Raw genomic sequence first — 23,130 nt, forward strand, 5'->3', positions numbered from 1 at the left:
TGTTATCCATAATTTGTCATGATCCACACAATCAAATGCCTTTGCATAGTCAATAAAACACAAGTAAACATCTTTCTGGTATTCTTTGCCTTGAGCCATCTGAAAATGCAATTTTCAGTAGCATTAAAATTAATAATTGGAGGTGCTTGTTATTTGCACCAAATTTGGGGATGACTTTCTTTAGAACTCAGTCTCTTTGATATTTTTAATCAGAATGAAACAGAAATGACAAACATACTTGAGAAATCTTACATGGGGTTTTTCCTTTTTAAATCCAGTTCCCAAATGATGGTTAGCTCTCATTTTTTTTCACTCAGCCTTCTCTCTGAACCTGGAAATGTTCAAATGCTTCTGGTCTGGTTTCTGGATTATTTCATCAATTTATAAAAAACTTGCCAATAATTGAGCCCGTGCATTATATCCTGTGCCTGCCTGCTCTAAGCAGAAAGATGATAAAGTCCCTCAGAACATAAGCCCATAAGGCCTTGTGGCAAGAGAAAATCTGAGAATCATTGAGGTCTTTGGATCTCAGTTATAGGAATCCTGCAAGAGAATCAGACGGGGATAAAAAAAAAGACAAATATCAATGAGAATGCCTGTTCTGATGATTTATTCCATACACCTTTCTTCTTCCTATTTTATGACTTTTATTTAGTTTATAACAACTTTTGTAATTACTGGGTGCCATGAGTCAATTCTGACTCAGAGGGACCCTATAGGACAGAGTAGAACTGCTCTCTAAGGTTTTCAAAGTTGTACTATTCATGGAAGCAGTCTGCTATATCTTTCTCCTGAGGAGCAGCTGGTAGATTAGAACTGCTGTCTTTTTGCTTAGCAGCTGAGTCCTTAACCATTGTTCCATCAGGTCTTCTTTTCAACAAGTTTAATGGAACATAAGTGTAGTCTGTAAAATTACCCATAATGAAATGTACATTTAACTGTAAAATTAAATGTACAATTCACTAATTATGTTTTTAGTAGATTTACCAATTTGTGCAACCATCACCATAATCTAATTTTAGAAAATGTTATCATCCTGATAAGATAGATCTCTCATGTTCATTTGGCAGATATGCTTTTTATCCATCCAAATCATTTTCAGCTGGCCACAATTTTGATGCTGAGTACTTTTATTTTTTTGGGGGGCAGGACAATTAACAATTCAGATTATAGATTTGTATATAAAAGTTTATACTAGATGTCGCTCATATAGAGGCATGGTTTATGTGCAAGCTGTTTATTTCTAGGGACCATGTAAATACTTAATGTAAGTCCTAATTTAATTTCTCCTAAACTAAGCTCCTAAATTCTAGGGATGGGTACAGATAATTTTTGGATGATAATCCCTAAAAGAAAAAATTGAAAGTAGAAATAAAGGAAACTCACCAAAGAGTGTATTTTTGAGCATGTGACCTCTGAGACCACTGTGGTTCAGTCTCATCTCGGACTCTGAGAGTCCTATCCAATGTGTCTGAGGCTGTCCCTTTGAGGAACAAAAAACAGGAGCATTTAGCTACTGATGCTAATCCCTCATTGGTGAGGAGCTGTCCTCAGAGGCAGGAACACACTCACACTTTGAGGCTACTATTTCTCTGATGAGTTAACAGCCATGACTTGAGAAAAAAATAAAAGAAGTCCTAAGTCAAAAAGAAAAAAAAAAAAAAAAGTTGACAAGCTGAAGGCATTTGAGTCAAAATAGCAGCAGCATGGACAAAAACTTTACTAAGCTGCAGCCATTGCCATACCCAAGCTTCAAAGAGATGCTGTTTGTCCTAGAAGCATCAGTTTAGGGGATTTACCTAAGTGTTCTTACCAAGATTTTTAATGATGAGTTGTGGAATGGTTCTTCTAAATCAAAAGCATCTCCCTTTAGACTTTTTCCACACCATGATCCTATATTTTCAAGATCATTTCCTATTTTGCTTTCTCAATTTCTACTGCTACATTTTAATAATGTTCTGCAAATATTTAAGTGAATGAGATATCGCTTCTAATAATAAATACCTATTTCTATACTTGGGCTATTCTGAGACCTGGCATAAGGTATGTTAGGACATAATGATGGTAGAGACAGGTGAATTTTCGAATACTTATCATATTCCCTGGCATCTGACTCAGTTAAATCCTTACACAGATTACAGGTAGAAAACCAAACCAAACTCATTGCCGTGGAGTCAGTCCTGACTCATAGTGACCCCTCTTTGGATTTCTGAGGCCATATCACTACAGAAGTAGATTGCCCAACCTTCCTTCTAAGGAGTGGATTTGAAACCACCAGCCTTCTGGTTAGCAGTCAAATGCCTTAGGTACTACACCACCAAGCAAGGGGAAGCTTATTCTTTAGAAGAGTGCAGTGGTTTTTACCAGTCTGGAAGGTTTAGGAGAATTCATCCACATGAAGCCATCCCAGATTTTATGGCCTCACTCCTTCCTTGATAGTCTTTAGCAACTGCATGTTTGTTGCCATATCAGGTGAGTTTTTCAGTTCCAGAATCTCATTTCAAAGTTCTTTTCTTGAGGGTTACTGTAGTAGTATTTATTTTATATTAAAATCTTCCTGAAACAGGGCCTAAAGCAGGACTTAGGTATATGTTCTTGCTTTGGTCAAGAAGAAGTAAGGAAATGGGGATAATGAAAAAGGAAAAGAACAAAACTATAAGTGCTGCATCATTCATTTGGTTATTGGGCACCCAGGGCTCAACCCCAAAAAATCGCCTTAAGGAACCTTGGAGAATGTACCTCAGAATTGCTCTATTTAAAGGCAAGACATTGTGACATTTATTCTCTCACTTCTGTTCTCCATTTATTTAGTATTGGCTGTGAACAATTCAATGACCCTGGACTTCTACCTCTTAGCTTGTGCAAAATCAAGCCATTGTCAAAAGTCCAAGGCTGAATAGCAAACCATAAAGTAAGGGAAGAAGTTAGGAAACAAAGATCGAAATGGAAGTTGGCAGGGTACAAAGCTATGTTTGATTATAGAAAATACAGATACTAAAGGAATTTCTTGGGCACATATGCTAAAACATAGGTTTTGGGAAAAAATGATGCTGGGCAGACTTATGTAGAAATTATTCAAATAAGGCTTTGTGTTTGCAAATAGTAGGTACAGCTATGATATACTTGGCACAGACTATGGAGACTGTGCCAAGTATATCATAGCTGTACCTATGATATACTTGGCACAGACTATGGAGACTCCAGCCACTCCTCGGAAGGAAGGTTGGGCAATCCTACTTCCGTAGTGATACTGCCTCGGAAACCCAAGGAGGGGTCGCTATGAGTCGGGGCCGACTCAACGGCACATAACAACAACAACAACATGGAGACTAGCTGAAAATAATGGCTTTCCATTGGTTGACTCCTTAGACAAAATATAACCAAATTATATTTTCCTGCTTTTCTATATCTGAGTAAAGATGTCAGAGTAGGGAAAGTCACTTTCTTAGAGATTATCTCAAATTGATGAAAACTAATTTTTGTTTACTCAGTGGGACTGAACCTGTAAATAAAAACAATTTTCACCTTTGAATTAAAAAAAAAAAAAAAAAAAGTCATAGTTTTATATGCTAGTAGAGTGATAGTTATAAGCATTCCTTATCTGTGAGTCCTTCTGAAATTTCAAAGAATTCCTTTGTAACATAAATTATAATATTGTGTTGTTGTTGTTATGTGCTGTCGAGTCAAACCCAACTCATAGCGACCCCTCCTTGGGTTTCTGAGGCAGTATCACTATGGAAGTAGGATTGCCCAAACTTCCTTCCGAGGAGTGCCTGGTGGGTTTGAACCGCCAGCCATCTGGTTAGCAGGCAAGTGTCTTAGCCACTATGCTACCAGAGCTCATTAGTTGTTTAAAATTCCAGTACTTGAATTAGACACAATTTACCTTGAAACAAGGGCTATAATCTTGTCAGAAAGGTGATGGACAGAGAGAAAGTACACTCTCAGATGTCATTTGTGATTGCAGGAATACTAGTAGACAATGATAATGATGAGTCTGAGCTAGACAGAGTCCTAGAGAGAGCTTTAAACTCTATTGAAGATTCAGATGTCAAATAAAGGGGGGAATGTCAAATACACTCTTTTTTTTTTTTTTTAGGAGTTTATCATCTGAGTTCTAGGAAGAGCTCCCAGAAAAGAACAGACAGCGGGAGATATATGATGCTAAAGCCATCATATAGGAAACCCAAACCAAACTGAATTTTTGGAAAAGCTTCTTGTTGTTATTTACTGTCGAATTGGCTTGTAGCAACTTTATATATAACAGAACAAAATGTTACCTGATTCTGCACGATATTCATAATTGTTGCTATTTTTGATTTCATGGTTTTGTCCATGTGCCAATCCATCTCACCAAGGGCCTCTCTCATCTCTGACAACTCTCCACTTTATTAAGCATGATAACCTTTTCCAATAAGTGGTATTCCTGATGATAAGTACAAAATAGCAAGCCAAAGTCTCAACATCCTCACTTCTAAGGAGCACTGTGGCTGTGTGTTTTCTAATACTGATCAGTTCATTCTTCTGAAAAGGATTTTTTTCTAAGAATCTAGATGATTAGATTTTCTTAGTATCCAATGGAAACATTAGCCTGAGGCACTTGTGGAGGACCACGGAATAAAGGGAGAGACTGTAGTGGAAGATGCGATTGCCCTTCACAGATATTCATTATTGGTTTTTGCATTCAATCCCCAGCTAGTCATTCTTAGTTATGCCCTTCTCTGGAGAATTATCTGTGATTAAATACATGAGACTAGAAATATCCAGCTTTCTTATGCCAAGTTTTACTAGCTCTCTGGAGAAATTTGTGCCCAGTGAGATTGGGCAAATATTTCCCATGAGATCAGGCAAAACTTAATATTCATTTGAAACCATATTTGTTTTTGTTGTTTATTGTCATCAAGTTGGCTCTGAATTATGGTAATGTTATAAATAACCTACCAAAATATTGCCTAGTCCTCTGTCATCTTCATATTTGTTTTTATGTTTGATTTCATTGTACCAGCTATTATATAGTGACTTCCCATGTTGGAGGTTCATTTTCAAGTGACATGTTGGCCAATATTCTGTCATAATCCATAAGGTTTCCATTGGTTCATTTTCAGAAATAGATTGCCAGACTTTTCTTCCTAGTTTATATTAGTCTGGAAGCTCTGATTAGAATAGTGATAACATACCTTCCAGAATCATAGTCATAAGCAAGCCACCAGAGTACGACAAACTGATAAGCAAATAGTGTGAGATCATATTATTACTTAGATATTCATCCACCATATTTAGTTTTCTGTAATTTTCCCCCTGAAGACATTCTCTATTAAATCACTTCAATATGAATCTCCATCTCAAGCTTTGTTTTTAGGAAGTCAACCCTAAGTCTTATATCCAGGTTGGCTACACAGGTGCATAGTCTGTGGAGTCTCACACATGACGTTGACTTGCTTTAATGTTCTGCTGTTTTCATCTTGAAATTCTTAGTTTTTGAACAAGCAGCTTCTCATTTTTATTTTACTGTCAAACCTAAAGACAAAAAAAAACTAAAACAAAGTTTTTGTCTGTAGGTCTGACAGACAAAAAACTCAAAAGATTTTGAAAAATATTGTATTGTTCTACACATAGAACAGGGAATTCTGGTAGCATAGTGCCTAAGGCACTTGACTGCTAACCAGAAGGCTGGTGGTTCAAACCCACCACCCACTCCTCAGAAAGAAGATGGGACAATCTCCTTCCATAGTGATACTGCCTTGGAAACCCAAGGAAGGGTTGCAATGAGTCGGGTCCCACTCGACGGCACATAATAAGAACAATGGTAGCATAGTGCCTAAGGCACTTTACTGCTAATCAGAAGGCTGGCGATTCAAACCCACCAGCCACTCCTCGGAAGGAAGGCTGGGCAATCTACTTCTGTAGTGATACTGCCTCGGAAATCCAAGAGGGGTCGCTATGAGTCGGGACCCACTCAAGGGCACATAGCAACAACAACAACACACAGAACATATCAAGATATCACTTAAGAATTAGAACCATTAAGTGTCCCTTTTCATGTGGTTGAGACTAGGATAAAAAAGTTTGAAATAACAACACAGAATTATTAAAATGACAGTGGGACACCTCAAAATCTGTATAAATACTAAGAGTACAGTCAGGCCAAGACTTACTAGCATAATTCTACTGCACACAAGATATAACAATTCTTGAAACTCTGAGGAAAAATAAGGTATGCCTAAAGTGTTTGGTTGGGACTTTATTCCAGATTGCCTCCCACCAATGGGTAAAGATAGCTGTGTACTCCTTGTTATTTAATTGAGTCTTATCCCTACCCAGGGTTGGTCTCATGTAAGATTAATATTCTTTCCTACAAGAATATCTATATTCACCAAAGTTTGCTTATGTCTTTAGGAAAACTTGAACTTTCTTATGTAGTAATGGTAATCAGTCACGAATATTAACAAAAACAATCTTGGAGAGCTTTGAAGAAAGGACAACCTCACAGCCAATGAATTTTATTGCATTTGAAAGGTAACATCACAGACTATCCAACATAAGCTGTTATTTTGGATTTCTCATTTTATTAAAGATGGATATATCAAGTAAAAAATATAGTTACTCAAAGGGAAAACACACATTCACAAGTTTACCAGGAAAACTGGGGAGAGATAAGTAGGAAGATAATATTTTGATGTGTGATTTTTTTTTATGCCAATATCATTACCATTATTATCATTATCTCTGATCTTTCTGATACCTCAAGAGCTAGAAAAATCTATCTTCATTGTTGGAAGGAGAGAAAGACACTTGAAAATGCAGAAATTTAAATCATTGCTTTTCTTGAAGAAAGAAGTAAGTGTGCATAAGTTTATTAAACAAAATTTGTTGAGATTTATTTCTGTCATAGAAAGTGTAATGACATCTCTAAATACTGCAGACAAGTTAAGTAAAAAGACAACTAAAGAGAAGTTGCAGGATCTCCACTCACTAAAAGGTGTGTGCCTAATACTGACACACTCACCAGGGAGCTGAACTTGAAATGCCTGTTTTCTGATTCCTCTCTAAAGCCTCGATGAGATCAGTGATATTTGAAGAACACAGTCTCATGAATATGATGATCACTCACAAAGGTAATCCATGTATTACTTTTACTACAGTTTGTTTAGTGGAAAAGCACGGTAGCTCCATCAACTACAAGCTGTATAGTAAAAGGTGGTAATAACCCTTACCTTGTAGGTTGTCATGAAGGTTAGAGATAATTCATGCAATATGGTGCTCACATTTGTGATACACAACAAGAGATCAATAAAATAAAGTTTGATTTACATACAATAGAAAATTATATTAATCAATCTCACTATTTAGTTCCCAGAGAAAGCTTTTTATATTATATTGACATCAATTTTTATCAAAGTTTACCATAAAAGTTTTGCATCTTCTAGAAAACTATAGTTGAAGACATTTTCCATTAAGAAACTTATTCAATATTCCAGGTTTAGAGATGTGTGCTAAATTACTTTGTGTTTAGAATCATAAATTGTTCTTATAGTTTATTTGAGGTTATTGTAATTATCACAGTGCTTCATTTATATTTGGTTATTTTGAAATATAGAAGTAAAGCAAATATAGTATTAGTCTTTGTCTTCCTCTTCATTCCATATACTTTTTGGTTTTTATTTTCATTTAAGCTTTCTTTTAAATTTATACCACTACTATACAAGAAAACTGCTATTAGTAATAATAATAATTAACATTGGATACTAATTTATTAGATAAAGAGTAGTCATGTATATAAGGTGATTTAAATTTTATCTTATTATCAGCCTTAATTTACCAGTGAGGATACCAGCCTGAAGAGATAGCTTGACCAATGGATGACATAGTCATATGAGTTTAGAATTTTTCTTTTTATTTTTAGTTTTTAAATATGCCAATACACAATCATAAATATTTTTTGGAAGTAGGCAGGACATAAGATATAAATTCTTTGCACAATGGTCTTTTAACCTCTCACATCCTGTAGTGCTTAATCACAGGACTTGTAAAAAGTAATGTGTTTTGGATTTTTGATACTTTTTTCCAGTAGGATGCCACTCTTCTGGTGACTAAGAACATCTTGCTGGTAAAAATTGATGATAATCCAATGTAAAGTATTTAACATAGAGATCTGTATGAATTAAACTCACAATGCATTTGAGTATCATTCCTTGACTCTATGTTGGGTTTGTTATTGAAATATGTTTAGCCCAATTGGAAGTAAATTTGAGTTTGAAGCAAGTTACTTCATTTACTCTCAAAACAGCTTAATAAAGCAGCTGATTATTCTTTCACACAGATGAAGAAACTACTTGACAGTCAATCTCTGACAGCTTTGTCTGTGATTTCAGTAATGAGAGTTGACAACTAGTATATGTTGAATACACAGTAAAGTGATTCACAAACATGGTAACTTCCAATATTTGTGAAAAAGAACTCAGTGAGATAGATATTGTTGTCCCAATTTACAAGGGAGAAAGTAACAGAAAATACATAATTTTCATAATCAGTCATCCAAATAATCCTAAACTCTGCCTCATGTTGTTCCCCTTTTTTTTTCTCCTTCCTTCTCTTCTTTTACTTGTTTTAAAATTTTTATTAACATATAATTCACATATCATAAAATTCAACAATTTAAGTATACACTTCAATTTTTCTTAATATACGCAGAGAGTTAATAATCATCACCAAAAATGACTGGAAGAGATCCATATAAATGTTCATTCTAAAGAAAGGAGATCTAATTGAATTAGAAAACTAATGAACAAAATCATTAGTATCACATGCAAGTGAAGATTTGATAAATATAGTACTAAAATGGTTGTGACAGCATATCAATAAAAAGCTCCCAGAAATTCAGGCTGGATTCAGAAGGTGACTTGGAATGGAAGATATCATTGCTGATGTCACATGGATCTCATCTGAAAGCTGGAGAATACCAGAAAGATATTTCTCTGTGTTTTATTAACTACATAAAGGCATTACACTATGTGGATCATAACACTTATGGATAACATTGTGAAGAATAGGATAATACAATTATGGATAACATTACAAAGAATAAGAATTCCAGAACATTTCATTGTGCTCATGGAGAACCTATACCTAGACAGCACAAGAGGCTGTTGTTTGAGCAGAGCAAAGGAATATTGGGAGTTTTAAAATCAGAAAATGTGTGTATCAAGGTTCTATCCTTTCATCACACTTATTCAATCTGAATGCTGAGAAAATAATTTGAGAAATTGAAATGTATGAAGAATGCAACATCAGGATTGGCAGAAAACTCATTAACAACCTGTGGTATACAGATGGTGCAACCTTGCTTGTTGAAAGTGAAGAGGACTCGAAGCACTTACTGATAAAGATCAAAAACTACAGCCTTCAATATAGATTACACTTCAACATAAAGAAAACAAAATTCTCACAATTGGACCGATAAGCAACATTATGATAAATGGTGAAAAGACTGAAGTTGTCAAGGATTTCATTTACTTGGATCCACAAAAGTCACCTAAGGAAGCAGCAGTCAAGGAATCAAAGTATAGGACCTACTGCATTGCACACATCATCTACAAAAGACTTGAAAATGTTAAGATAAAACTTTGAGGACTAAGTTCAAAGCAAGTAATGGTATTTTCAATTGACTCATGTATGTGAAAGCTAGGCAGTAAATAAGGAAGACCAAGGAACAATGGATGCTTTTAAATTATTGTGCTTTTGTTTTTAGGTGTTGTGTCAGCTCCAACTTATAGTGACACTATCTACAACAGAACAAAACACGACCCAGTCCTGTGCCAGCCCCACAATCTTTGCTATACCTGTGCCCAACATTGTAGCCACTCTGTCAGTTCATCTTGTTGAGGGCCTTCCCCTTTTTCATTGACCCTCCACTTTGTTGTTGTTGTTGTTATGTGCTGTCAAGTCGGACTCAACTCATAGCAACCCCTCCTTGGGTTTCCGAGGCAGTATCACTATGGAAGTAGTTGCCCAACCTTCTTTCCGAGGAGTGGCTGGTGGGTTCGAACCGCCAGCCTTCTGGTTAGCAGTCAACTGCCCTAGGCACTATGCTACCAAAGCTCCTACCGAGCATGATATTCTTTTCCAGGGTATGGTCCCTTCTTACAACATGACCAAACTAGATGAGATGAAGTCTGACCAAAGAGCACTCCAGTTGCTCTTCTTTTAAGACAGATTTGTTAGTTCTTTTAGCAGACCATGGTACTTTCATCGTTCTTCTCCAACACCACAACTCAAAAGCATGAAATCTTCTTCAGTCTTCCTTATTTGTTTTGCACCTTTCACATACATATGAGGAAATTGATAATACCATGGTTTGTAGCAGGCACACCTTAGTCTTCAAAGACCTCTTCAGCACTTGAAAGAGGTCTTTTGCAGACAATTTGTCTAAAGCTATATGTCTTCTGATATCTTGTCTGTTGCTTCCATGGGTGTTGATTGTAGAACCAAGTAATATGAAGCCTTTGACAACTTCAGTTTTTTCTCCATTCATCATAATGTTGCTTATTGGTCCAGTTGTGAGAATTTTTGTTTTCTTTATATTGATGTGTATTATGATGTTACTTATTGGTTCTGGTGTGAGGATTTTCATTTTCTATGTTGAGGTATAGTCCATACCACTGTAGTCTTTAATCTTCATCAGTAAGTGCTTTAAGTAATTTTCACTTTCAGCAAGCAAGGTTGTGTCATCTGCACATCACAGGTTCTTTATGACTCTACATCTAATCCTGATACTGTGTTATTCATATAGTCCAGCTTCTTGGATTATCTGCTCAGCATGCAGACTGAGTAAGTATGGTGAAAGGAGATAACCATGAAAAACTCCCTTCATGATTTTAAGCCATGTTCTATTTGAACAACATCTTCTTGGTATATGTACAGGTTCCTCATGAGTACAATAAAGTGTTCTGGAATTCTCATTCTTCTCAATTTTATCCATAATTTGTTATGATCTACCAGTCAAATGTGTTTGCATAGTCAATAAAATACAAGTTAACATCTTTCTGGTATTCTTTGGTTTCAGTCAAGATCCATCTGACATTAGCAATGATATCCCTCATTCCACATCCTCTTCTGAATCTAGCTTGTATTTCTGGAAGTTCCCTGTCAATATATTGCTGCAACAATTTTTGAATAGTCTTGAGCAAAAGTGTACTTGCTTGTGATATTAATGATATTGTTTGATGATTTCCATTTTGAGAGATCACCTTTCCTTGGGATGGGTACAAATATGGATCTCTTCCAGTCACTGGGCCTAAATTTAGAAACTGTCTTCCAAATTACTTAAAAAAAAAAAGTTATTGTGATTTGAGTGAAAGTTTACAGAGCAAATTAATTTTCCATACAGAAGTTCACATACACTTTGTCTCATGACATTGGCTGTAATCTCCCACAATGCAACAGCTCTCCTCCCACTTCCTCCCCATAGACATCTCTTTCCTGTGTCCTTCCCTCTCATGCACTCCTGCCCCTTGAGCTGTCTCCTTGTGCAGCCCTTCTATTTTCCCATGATTGATCTCTCCAAGGAGTGTCTCTACCTAATGTAAATGTTCAGCTCATGTGCTTGTCTTTTGTTTGAATGGAAGCCAAATAATTGAGTTCAATTCCAGACCTGAAGGGCAGCTAGGAGCTATAGTCTTAGGAGTTCCACCAGGTTCTATCAGACCAGAAAATCTGATCTCCCACCCACTTTTTTTTATGATTTTGAGTTTTGTTCCACATTGATCTCCTGCTCTATCCAGGATCTCCTACATAGATCCCCCTCCGAGTTTTTGACAATGGTAGCTGATTATCATCTAGTTCTTCTGGTCTCATAATCAGATAGGCTGAGAAACCCATGGTGTACCAGTTGTTTAGACTAATTGTATCCATGTGTCTTTGGTTTTCTTCATTCTTCTTTCCTTTGGATGAGGAGAGACCCATCATTGCATCTAAATGGCTGCTTGCAAGTTTTTAAGATCTCAGTCACTACTTGCCACTGTAGGATGTAGAACAATGTTTTCCTGTAGCATGTTATGACAGTTGACCTTGATCTCTCTGTGACCATGGTCCCAAGGGTACCTGTCCAACTACTCGCTCCCTCAGGTAGCAGCAGGCTGTGGCGAAGAAGTGATTACAACCTTGCCCCTTGTCAGCTCTACTATTTACCAGGGAATTCTTACAGAACATACAAATACACTTGTAGAAATATTGTCTGTCAACACGATACATGGTCATGGACACACTCACTCCTGCATAGACATAACTAATAGTTCAGCCCATCCACCCATCTATCCACCCATAGATCAATGTTTGCCATCATGGACAATGCAATACTGTATGTGCAAAAAGGTTCATCTTTGTTTCTATACCTTCCATGAACCTCTCTATGTCTTCCTCTTCCTCAATGCCTAATGGCAGGTTCTTGAAATACATTGTATTTATATAAAGTTTTACCATCTTCAGCTAGAACTACTCTCTAAAACTATGTTCTTTTCTCCCGTGGAAGTGACAAAAAGAACAAAGCAAACTTTCAAAGGATCAAGAATCATCAAATATAAAATGAATGCTTTTATAAATTGAACAGGAGTATTTCATATTTTAGTCTACCTTAACATAGTTATGATTGAGTAATGAAACTAATTTGTTAAGTAATAGAACTTTATTTTTCACAAGTTTCGTCTCACATTCTTGTTAGTAACTTATCTTTTGATTTTTCCTCAGAGGAATTAATGTGCTTTCTGTTATATAAACAAGAGGAAATCTTATTTGAGAAAGAATATGAAATGCATTTTATATCATTATAGCCTTCCAACAAAATAGAAAATTGTAAACATTCCATACTTAAATAAATTTATTATAGAAATGCTAAAATAAAAGTATCTAATAAAATCACTGCTCCTTAATTTCCTTCTCATTTTGGTTATTCAAATTCTGTTTTTGCATTTACTAAGGCAGAATTTTAAAACTAACAGATACTTTTTAAATATTTTATTTGTGACATGCTTGTTGGTTTGACAACTAGTATTAAGAGAGTGTCTTCATACTTTGTGGTTTGTTAAATTTGTTTGTTAAAATTAATTTAGAGCAGTTAAATAAAAAAAAAATTGTTAGTGGATAGAGATCCATTTTGTTAAAGGAGAATTTAAATAAAATTCCTTTGGAATTTTTTTTTCTCAAATTATTTTGAGCGTCTGTATTTTATAGTATTACATGAATATTATTATAGTAGTACTTTGTCAGTTTCATACATCATTTTAGTAAGTGCTAATTTTCAAAGCCACAGGGATCCAGGTAAGGGTGGTAGAAGAGGTTTCCAACAGGGAAACAAGTTTGTTTGTTGGCTTGTACAATCATGGTGACGTGTTGATGTGAGTCTTGATGCTGAGCCACTGGTGTTTCAAACCCAACAGGGTGCACATGGTACACAGGTATCAGCCCAGCTTAAAGACTGAGACAGACTAGGAAGAAGGAAGAGGCCTTCCACTTCTCAAAGATTGTGAGTGCGGCCCGACCATTATTTCATTCTGCTGTACATAGATTCACCATGAGGTGGAAGCCACTTGCTGTCATGTAATCACACAACAACATAAATACAAATTTAATGAAACCCACCAGCCACTCCCCGAAAGAAGACTGGGCAATCTACTGCCTCAGAAAACCCAAGGAGAGGTCACTATGAGTTGAAACCGACTCAATGGCAGTGAGTTTGTTTGTTTTTTTAATATAATATTTACTTTATTACTAAAATGTAGATCAATTGCAACTCATAGAGACTCCATTGGGTTTCTAAGGCTGTAAATCTTTACAGAAGTAGATTACCTCATCTTTCTCCTACAGAGCAACTGGTGTGTTTGAACCCACCACCTTCTGGTTAGCAGCCAAATATCTTACATATTATGCCACCAGAACTCCTTTTAAATTATCGTCTACTTACAGATAAATATTTTAAGTTTACTTTTAATGCATAAAGTCCTTTTTTGTTTATGATAATTTGAAAATGTCCAAAATCAATGTGTTCAAATAAATCTTATTGTATGATCACAAACTGTGAGAGTTCTCCATTCATAAGACTCTGAACAAGTAAACATAATTCATTTGACCTAGATATTTAGTATTTCAACATTATGGAAATCTGAACAATATATGATGCATTGTTGAACAATATCCACAATGACAGAAAAATATTAAATAATTCCCCTTCATGCTTTTGCAGACATTTATTGTAAAATACACTTGCATGTAACTACAGAACATTAGGAAAGGTCTTCTGGCAATAAGCTTACTTACCCCTATTTAAATGCCCCAAACTTCTGTGATAGGTATCATTTATTTGACTTCTTAAGAATGAGATATCTGTGGAAGAATGACAATGGTTTTCTTCCAGTCCCTAAACTTGGAAAGAAATTAAGTCAAATATTCACAAGAGACAACTTCAAAACAGATTTTCCATCATAACTGTACCTCAAAAGCCTGGTGGTTGAAGATTTTTGCCAATTAGCAACTCTAAAGGGTGCTATGAGCTCCTTCAAAACATGAGGAACATGGTTTTCACATGTAATTGATATTCCTCTTTTACAGCATCCCATGATAAAAGATGGAATACACAAAGGCATGTCATTTAGTTCTTACTTATAATCATATAACTGGTTCATAAAAAGAACAATTCATATTATAGTGCAGTATTTTTCATAAAGAACAATTGCCCTTGCTAAATCATCGGCACTAACATAAAACTCATTTAAGGAGATTATGCCATACCAAAAGCAAAATCTAAAAAATATTTAATGTCTACACTTTAAGTCTTGATATATTGTTATCATCTAAGTTGTGAACTAGAGAAGAGATTGATCCTGCATAATGAGAAGCTTTACTACAATGAATTTGGCAACTGGAGATAGTCAAGAATTATTCTTCCTAATTAAACTTTGACTACATATTTGGATTACAATGGCAAGAACTACACTTTCCAAGAACTTTTGCATTTCTATTTCTTTTTCTGAAATTTTATGAGACATTCCCTCCTTAAAAAAGTCATCCAGAACTATAATTATTCTCTTCATGATTATCTCTTAATAATTAGAGACAATTTTAGGGTGCTGTAATATAAAATAACCAACCAAGCATACTGAAAAATAAAGAAAATTTAAAACATTTTACTTTTTTTATTTGCAAAATTAAAAGCCTTTTGCTTCTTTATCATTGGCAAAATATGTAGCCAGTATGTTGGTAAAATCAAATATTAATGACACTATCTTATGGTATGTTTTTGCTGTTATGTGCTGTTGAGTTGGACCCGACTCATAGCAAGCCCTTCTTGGGTTTCCGAGGCAGTATCACTACAGAAGTAGATTGCCCCATCTTCCTTCGAGGAGTGGCTGGTGGGTTTGAACCACCAGCCTTCTGGTTAGCAGTCAAGTGCCATTAGCCACTATGCTACCAGAGCTCCTGTCTTATGGTATAGCATTATTTATTTGGATTTATACTTTTAACAGTTTGGACAAGTCTGCAACAATAGTGAGATATCTGGGAAACCCAAGGAGGCATTGCTATGAGTCGGGTCCAACTCAATGGCACATAACAACAACAACAAGCAGTTACATATCAGTATTCTGAAGTTCTATAACAACCCAACAAATTATCCTGAGAAAATTTGTAATGATGACAGAATTGGAAACAGAATAAGAATCTTTGATTACTCATTCTATTTATTCTCATAGGTCTAGTTCAATGCCTTCCTAGTAGGTCTTTGGTTAATATTTTCTTTTTGCAATGGGAAGTTAGATAATAATTTAAGTATTATTTTTAAAGGAGTGAACATCTGCCATATTTTAGCTTATTTCAAAGTCACTTCTGTAAGGCTGTTATTGAGATACCGTTTCTTGTTTCATAATGGTAAAGTGTACAGATGTGATTGAATCTTGATGCCACTGTTTCCTAAAAATAAGAAATTGGACATCCCTTTATTAGTAACCTCTTTAAGGCTTAGCTTGCTTATATATAACTTAAAGTTATAAATTTTTCTTATAACCTCAGATTTTAGAGTGGCAGTGTGTCAATTGAGTTAGTACATATAACTTGCTTACAGAAGGATTTGGAACATAATAGATGTGGTACTTATGTTTGTGTGTCAACTTGGCAGGCCTGGTTGAGTAGCTGGGCAGCAGGTGGTAGTTATTTCCCATGATGAGACTGGCTATCCACTCCATGGTGGGATCTACCACAAGCAGCTGAGTAGCTGCCTTTGGGATGTGGTCTGCTTCCTGTATATAAGGAGAGAAGCCTTGGGAATGGTGTCTAGCCTATGGCATGCTTGGACCCTGCATGTGGCCATGCCATTGCTCAGCAGCCTGCTATGCTCTGCCGACATTGGGACTTACAATGGACTTAAGTTAAAAGCCTACCGTTTGGTTTGGTAACATCGGGACTGTGACTTTTTACTTGTCAACCTTGGGGCTTCTCAGCCTCAGCAGCCAGCAGCTGTCTGAATGAAGAAATTCCATTAGCTCCAGTGGGCTGGGAGCAGGAGGCAGAGTTGGACCTCAAGGTTGAGGGGCTTTCACCCAGACCCCCAAGCCTGGCACTTTGAACTTGGACTTAAAGCCTCCAAACTGTAAGAGAATAAACTGCTGTTTGTTAAGGCCATCCCATTTGTGGCATATTCTTGTCAGAGCAGCACTAGGTAACCAGGACAATAGATATTCAGTAAATGTTTATATTTGTGTATGTAGATACATAATATGAATAATGCATAATGCATGTGAGTTTGCATAAACTAATGATTTGTTTTTTACTATAGATAAATGATTTACTTAATATTATCCTTCTCAGTTTTTTAAAATCCTTATCACTTTAGGTCCTCACAAACTTCGAAATCAACATGAAAAATTATATATATGTGTATATATATATATATATATATATATATGATATATGCAATTTACACACACATGTTTTTTACTGATTAAGTTACTGTTAATTGAAGCAGTTAAGAATAACTGAAAAAGTAAAATATCCAGAATTTTTATTTCTAATTTTTATTTTAAAGAGCTCTGGTGGTGTAGTGGTTAAAACACTAGGCTGCTAACCAAAAAATCAGTGGTTAGAACCCACCAGCTGCTCCACAGGTGAAAGATGAGGCGGTCTTCTTCCATAAATATTTATGCCTTAGAAACTCTATGGGGCAGTTACTCTGTTCTAAAGGGTTTCTGAGAGTCAGGATTAACTGGATGGCAGTGGGTTTGGTTTTGGTAATTTGTATTTTATTTTATTATTTCCACAGTGATGATTAATAATACATTATATTTTTTTTTCTGGCAATCAATGTAAATTGCAATGTAAATTAAGAAGATATAGTACATAATAATTAGTTTTCTTTTTTTGCTCCAACAATTTGTCAAATAAACAACTTTGAATATAATATTAAGAGACTGTATTTAATAATAAGTGTTCAATTCGGAGCTGCTTTTTTTTGAGTTTTGAAAGTTCTTGAATAAATTTTTAAATACTGCACTTCTGAATCTATTTACTCATAAGTTTATCAAATGTTCTGCAAAGGTTTAACAAAAGTATAATTGCTGTTTATTTTGTTAAAATATTGTCCAGTAAATGAATTAATTAACAGTTCCTTGAATTTGCCAAACATTTGAAATTTCAGGATGCAAATCATGTAGGAATAATTGTTTATATATTTGTTATTGCCAAGATATCATTTCATTAACAGTTGTTTTAGAATTAATATGAATATGACAGATGTCTCTTTATTTTCCATAATTTCAATATTTATGGGATTAATAGACAATAATATTTCCTTATGATTTCTTAAGAGAAAGCACATATTTTGAATTATAATTATTTTCTGGTTTTTACATCCTTTTAAGGAGCTCTGGTAGCATAGTGGCTAAGACACTTGCCTGCCGCTATGAGTCGGGCCCGACTCGACGGCACATAACAACAACAACAACAACAACATCCTTTTAAGTTTGGCTTTTTCCAAATACAACTTTAACATTCATCCAAAGTCTGAAACATAGTATTCTCCCCAAAAATTAAGAGTCAAAGAAAGTAAAATATATTTGTTGTGTAACATCAATTCTCCCACTCTTTGCAAGTCTTTGGATACAGATGGAAATAATACTCATATTGCAATCTCCATTTTCACTCAAGTCAATGATTTTTCCCAGGTCACCAATATGTCTTAGAAGTGTTTCCATGTCAATATATAGAACTGTATTAATCACTTGTTATTAGTTTTAAAGAATTCCATTATATGTATAAGTTATTGAATGCTCACATTACCCAAACACATTGCCATCGAATCAACTCTGACTCATAGTGACCCTATGGGACAGAGGAGAACTAAATCACATCGGGTTTCCAAGGCTGTTATCTTTAGGGAAGAAGACTGCCATACTTTCTCCGATGAGGTGGGTGGTGGATTTGATAACTTCTCAGCTAACATTCACGTGCTTACTTCTTTATTGAATGCTTAGTACTTCCTTATAATTTGTATATAAATTATATTTTGTAGTATTTTGGTAAGTTATCCCTATAATATTATGTGGCCATTAAAGAGTTTATTTCTCCTGTTTCCTGGGGATAAAGAATCAACTTTCTTTGGCCATGTTCCATTTCTGTTTTTTCAGTCCTTGCCTCTCTATATGCTGATGGCCTTTGATACTTGCACATCAGGGTTTTCAGAGAGTTCAGGTCATCAGTGACAAACATTTAGAAAATGTTACTCTCCCTTGTATATGAATATCAACTGAAACAAATCCAAAGGAATTATCTTTTCAGAAAACATCTGTGAAACTTATAGTTTCATAAAAGTAAACAAACAGTAGCTTATATAATAAGCTTGTTGTCCCATACAAATAAAATTACTCCTAAAATGTCATTGTGGAAGATCTCAAAGCCATATATCCATAACAATACTGTTGAGATCTCTGTTGCTTGCTTCAATTTCTTTTACATGATTGATAACATAAGGTAAGATTGATTTTTTTTTTCTGCTACAGCTTCCTGAAAATAAACCTTTCTCTTATTAGAATGTAGGCATATGTCTATCACATTGTATTCAGAAAGATTAAACATTCCTCCTACCCCCAAATTCTAAGGGCTTGTTGTATATTACCATTTTAATTATTCCTGTGTTTTTATTCCCTTAGGATAAATGGTAACATAATAGATTATTTTTTAGCTTCTTGACAATTAATTTCTGTAAGATTAATTCCACAGGATATTTACCACAATTTCTTAAGCATCTGAAACTCATCTTAGTTTCTTTTTATGAGAGTCCTCAGTTTCCACACATATTTTCAATGACACAAATTTGCCATGTATGTCCCAGATTATTTAGATTCTATTTGTATCTAAACTGGCACTCTTATACAAAATGCTTTAATGATATATAAAAATCTGCTTTCCACTTCATGAGATTGTGGTTACATAAAAGACAACACTATTTTAATATTCATCATTGACTTCTAGACTAAAGACTTAGACTTAAAACTCAATAACTTTGTCAATGTGAGTGAATCTATAGAGGATAGTGGACCAAGGACACACACCTTTATAGATGACTGAACTGCAACTCTAAGCCACTAATAGCAATGGATCAAGTTGAATTTAGTGTTCAAGAGCCTGAAAGCCACAAAACCACATCAGGCACTATTGATTTTCTTTAAGTGTTGAAGCTTTTAAGGGGATCTTACAAAGAACTGTATTGTATAGGACTCTGCTCCATCAATTTTGCTGTATTCTGTAAGGTGGATATAGTTTAGGAGAACTAAACAAATGGCGAGACCTTTGGGATTAATAAAAGTAAAGTCAAGTTGTCAAGGACTTGCTTGGTGGGAAATTGAAAAGGCATCATGACCATTCAGCCTTACTTGAGGGGGATGATTAAGACCAGAGATACTATCAGATAATGTCATCATAAATAACAGACTAAGATAGCACATAGATTGTCATGCTTCACTTCTCTCCAAACACAAGGGACATGGCTGCCTCACAAATCATGTTCAAGTGCTTCAGAACAGGCTCAGACATATGCATGACAAAAGCATCAAATACAAGGTTCTGTGTTTTCAAATACTCTCTCAGTGCTAAATGATCTGGTTTTAACATACCATTACATGTGCACTCTTATTCCTTTCAGTTTTCTTTATAGATATCACTCAATACATTACATGAAATACACTTTTCCAAAGCCAATCACCAAGCCAAAGATCTGCTCATCCATCAAATGTAGATTCAAGATGTTTTAACTGCTACCTGAGATGATAACTGGAATTAAATCTTTTTTTTTTTTTTTTTTAGGAATAAAAATCAAGAACACAAGTTTAAAAGGTGAAAAAATAAGATTGATGTGGGCCAAAGGAAGGATACACTTCATATCAGGCTTACATACACATATACAATACAAAGTTGTAAATTGATGAGTACTTATAACAGTAAAGTACATGAACACAGAATAAAATAACACTAATTTTTCTTGGGCAAGGAGGAAATATAATGTTTACCATAGAAACTATCACATTTATTTACTTTCCAAGTGTATTTGATGACAATTAGAAACACATTATTTTCTTATCATTATCCATTTGTACACTATTTATTTTGAGACATATTCCATATATATCTGCAACTATTCTTTTTTTTTACCCCTAAAACTACGTTTTGCTTGATTTTTCTCTTCTATATTATTAGTTAAATATAAGAATATATTTTATGTTTATGAAAGGAAATGTTTTATGGATGCCTTTTGGAAATTTCTGTTGTAGTAGAAAAGCAGAGTTGATTAGACTTTGGCATTGGATATATAACAGAGAGTTTTGAGGATTATCACATTACATGGTGTGCTATCCACACAGTTTATTATACAAGCAACATAATTGTTCATGTAAATTTAAAAATCAGTTAATAATGGTTATTATATAAAAACAAAGTAGAAATTTAAGAATAAGGAAAACCATGGTTGAAAGGGTACAAATAGATTTTAAATATCTCCCATTTAAAGATATTTATAGCCTTACTCATCACTCATTTGAATTTCAGAAATAACTTGGGCAAATCAGTATCTATTTGCAATGAAAAGAGCTAAGATTGAAATTGTTGTTGTTGTTGTTATGTGCCGTTGAGTTGGACCTGACTCATAGCGACCCCTCCTTAGGTTTCTGAGGCAGTATCACTACGGAAGTAGATTGCCCCATCTTCCTTCCGAAGAGTGGCTGGTGGGTTTGAACCGCCAGCCTTCTGGTTAGCAGTCAACTTTAACTGTTTATCTGACAGTAAAACAACACAAAAAGCTAAAAAAAAAAAAAAAACCCTCTCCAAAAAAACTTCACTGCCATCTAGTTGATTCTGACTCACAGTGACCCCCATTGGGTTTCCGAGGTGGTAAATATTTACAGAAGTAGATTGCCCAGTTTTCCTTCTGTATAATGGCTGGTGGATTTGAACCATTAACCTTCTGGTTAGCAGTCAAATGCCTTAGCCACCATGCCACCAGACCTCCTTATGAAGAGTGAAAGCATCTCTAAATGTTCGAAGTGGGAGGCACTGCTAAAAATACAAGTTATTTTCTACAGTTATATGAAGTATATTTCCACATAGATTTGGATAAATAAAGTAGCATTAGAAATAAACAAACAAACTGCTTTCTTGGGGAAACATTGATTAACAGTTTAATTGATTTATCTTTGTATAGAGTTATAAATCGTTGTTATAAATCTTTAACAAACATAGAATCTGATAAATGCTAAAGATTACTAATTTATTAAGTGTTTTAATACATGTTCATTCAGAGTCCCAAAGGAGGCATGGGAGAATACATTGCTAAAATGTAATTTAATTTGTTTATGAAAAGGTGATATCTGACAACCAGAGACAACTCGATTTTACATGTGTGCATGTGAAGTCACAAGACAGCATAAACAAATAAACAAACAAGCAAAACCCATTGCCATCGAGTCAACTCCAACTCTGAATGACCCTCATAGGATTTCCAAGGGTATAAATCTATATGTAAGCAGACTGCTTTGTCTTTCTCCAATACAGTGGCTGATGGGTTCAAACTTCTGATCATTTGATTAGCAGCCCAATGCTTTTACTCATAGCACCACCAGAGCTCCTTATAAGACAAAATAACAAACTTAATAAGAAATTCCTTAGTTTTGTACTTAAAATGTTCATTAGAGAAGAAAAATCATTTCTGTAAATTGAACTAGACAAAAAAAAAAATCATTCAGGTATTTCACACAAAATTTTCAGCTGTTTCAGAACATATGAAAAAGATTCAGCAATGAGAAGGTGTTAATTAAATTTCCTCCTGGAAAATGAATTACATTACAAAGCAGTTTTAGAGCTCTTCATCATCTTAACTTTGGCAATACATTTAAAAAGAAATATATGAATACATGTGTGTGTGTGTGTGTGTGTGTGCATGTGTATATATATACACACACAGAAACTCAAACTAAACACAGTGCTGCTGAGTCCAATCTGACTCATAGTGATCCATCCTTGGGTTTCTGAGACGATATCTCTATGGAAGTAGATTGCCCAGTCTTCCTTCTGAGGATTGACTGGTGAGTTTGAACCCTCCAGCCTCCTGGTTAGCAGTCAAATGTCTTGGGCACTATGACATCAGAAAGATTAGTTGCATGTAACCTCTAAGGGAATTTTTATTGATCATTCTCATTATTTTTCAAAGCTCCTGTGCATAATTTAGGAAATCTCAGAGTTTTTACTGTTCAGATGGGAGTTTAGCAGAGGAAAAGAACCAGAATTCTTGTCATTTACCTAAATGAACTCCAGGGACCAAGAGCACTTGAGCCTCAAAACAGGGAATCATCAATAGAAAACTAAGTTGCAGTCTTGTTCTGGATTTCAACTATATATTAAATCATGGATTGACTAGAGGAGTCTTGGGATTGTGTGTGAATATATATATATATATATATAGATATATATATATATATATATATATATTCATAATATATTAGACAGTGTTTCACTGCTATTCATAAGGTTTTCACTGGCCAATTCTTTGAGAATTGGATGGCGCTTTCCTTCTTCTGATTCTGTCTTAGTTTGGAAGCTCCACTGAAA

The sequence above is a fragment of the Orycteropus afer genome, unplaced genomic scaffold (genome assembly GCF_000298275.1).
Source record: "Orycteropus afer afer isolate SDZICR_OR568_19922 unplaced genomic scaffold, OryAfe1.0 scaffold00022, whole genome shotgun sequence".
Classification (NCBI taxonomy): domain Eukaryota; kingdom Metazoa; phylum Chordata; class Mammalia; order Tubulidentata; family Orycteropodidae; genus Orycteropus; species Orycteropus afer.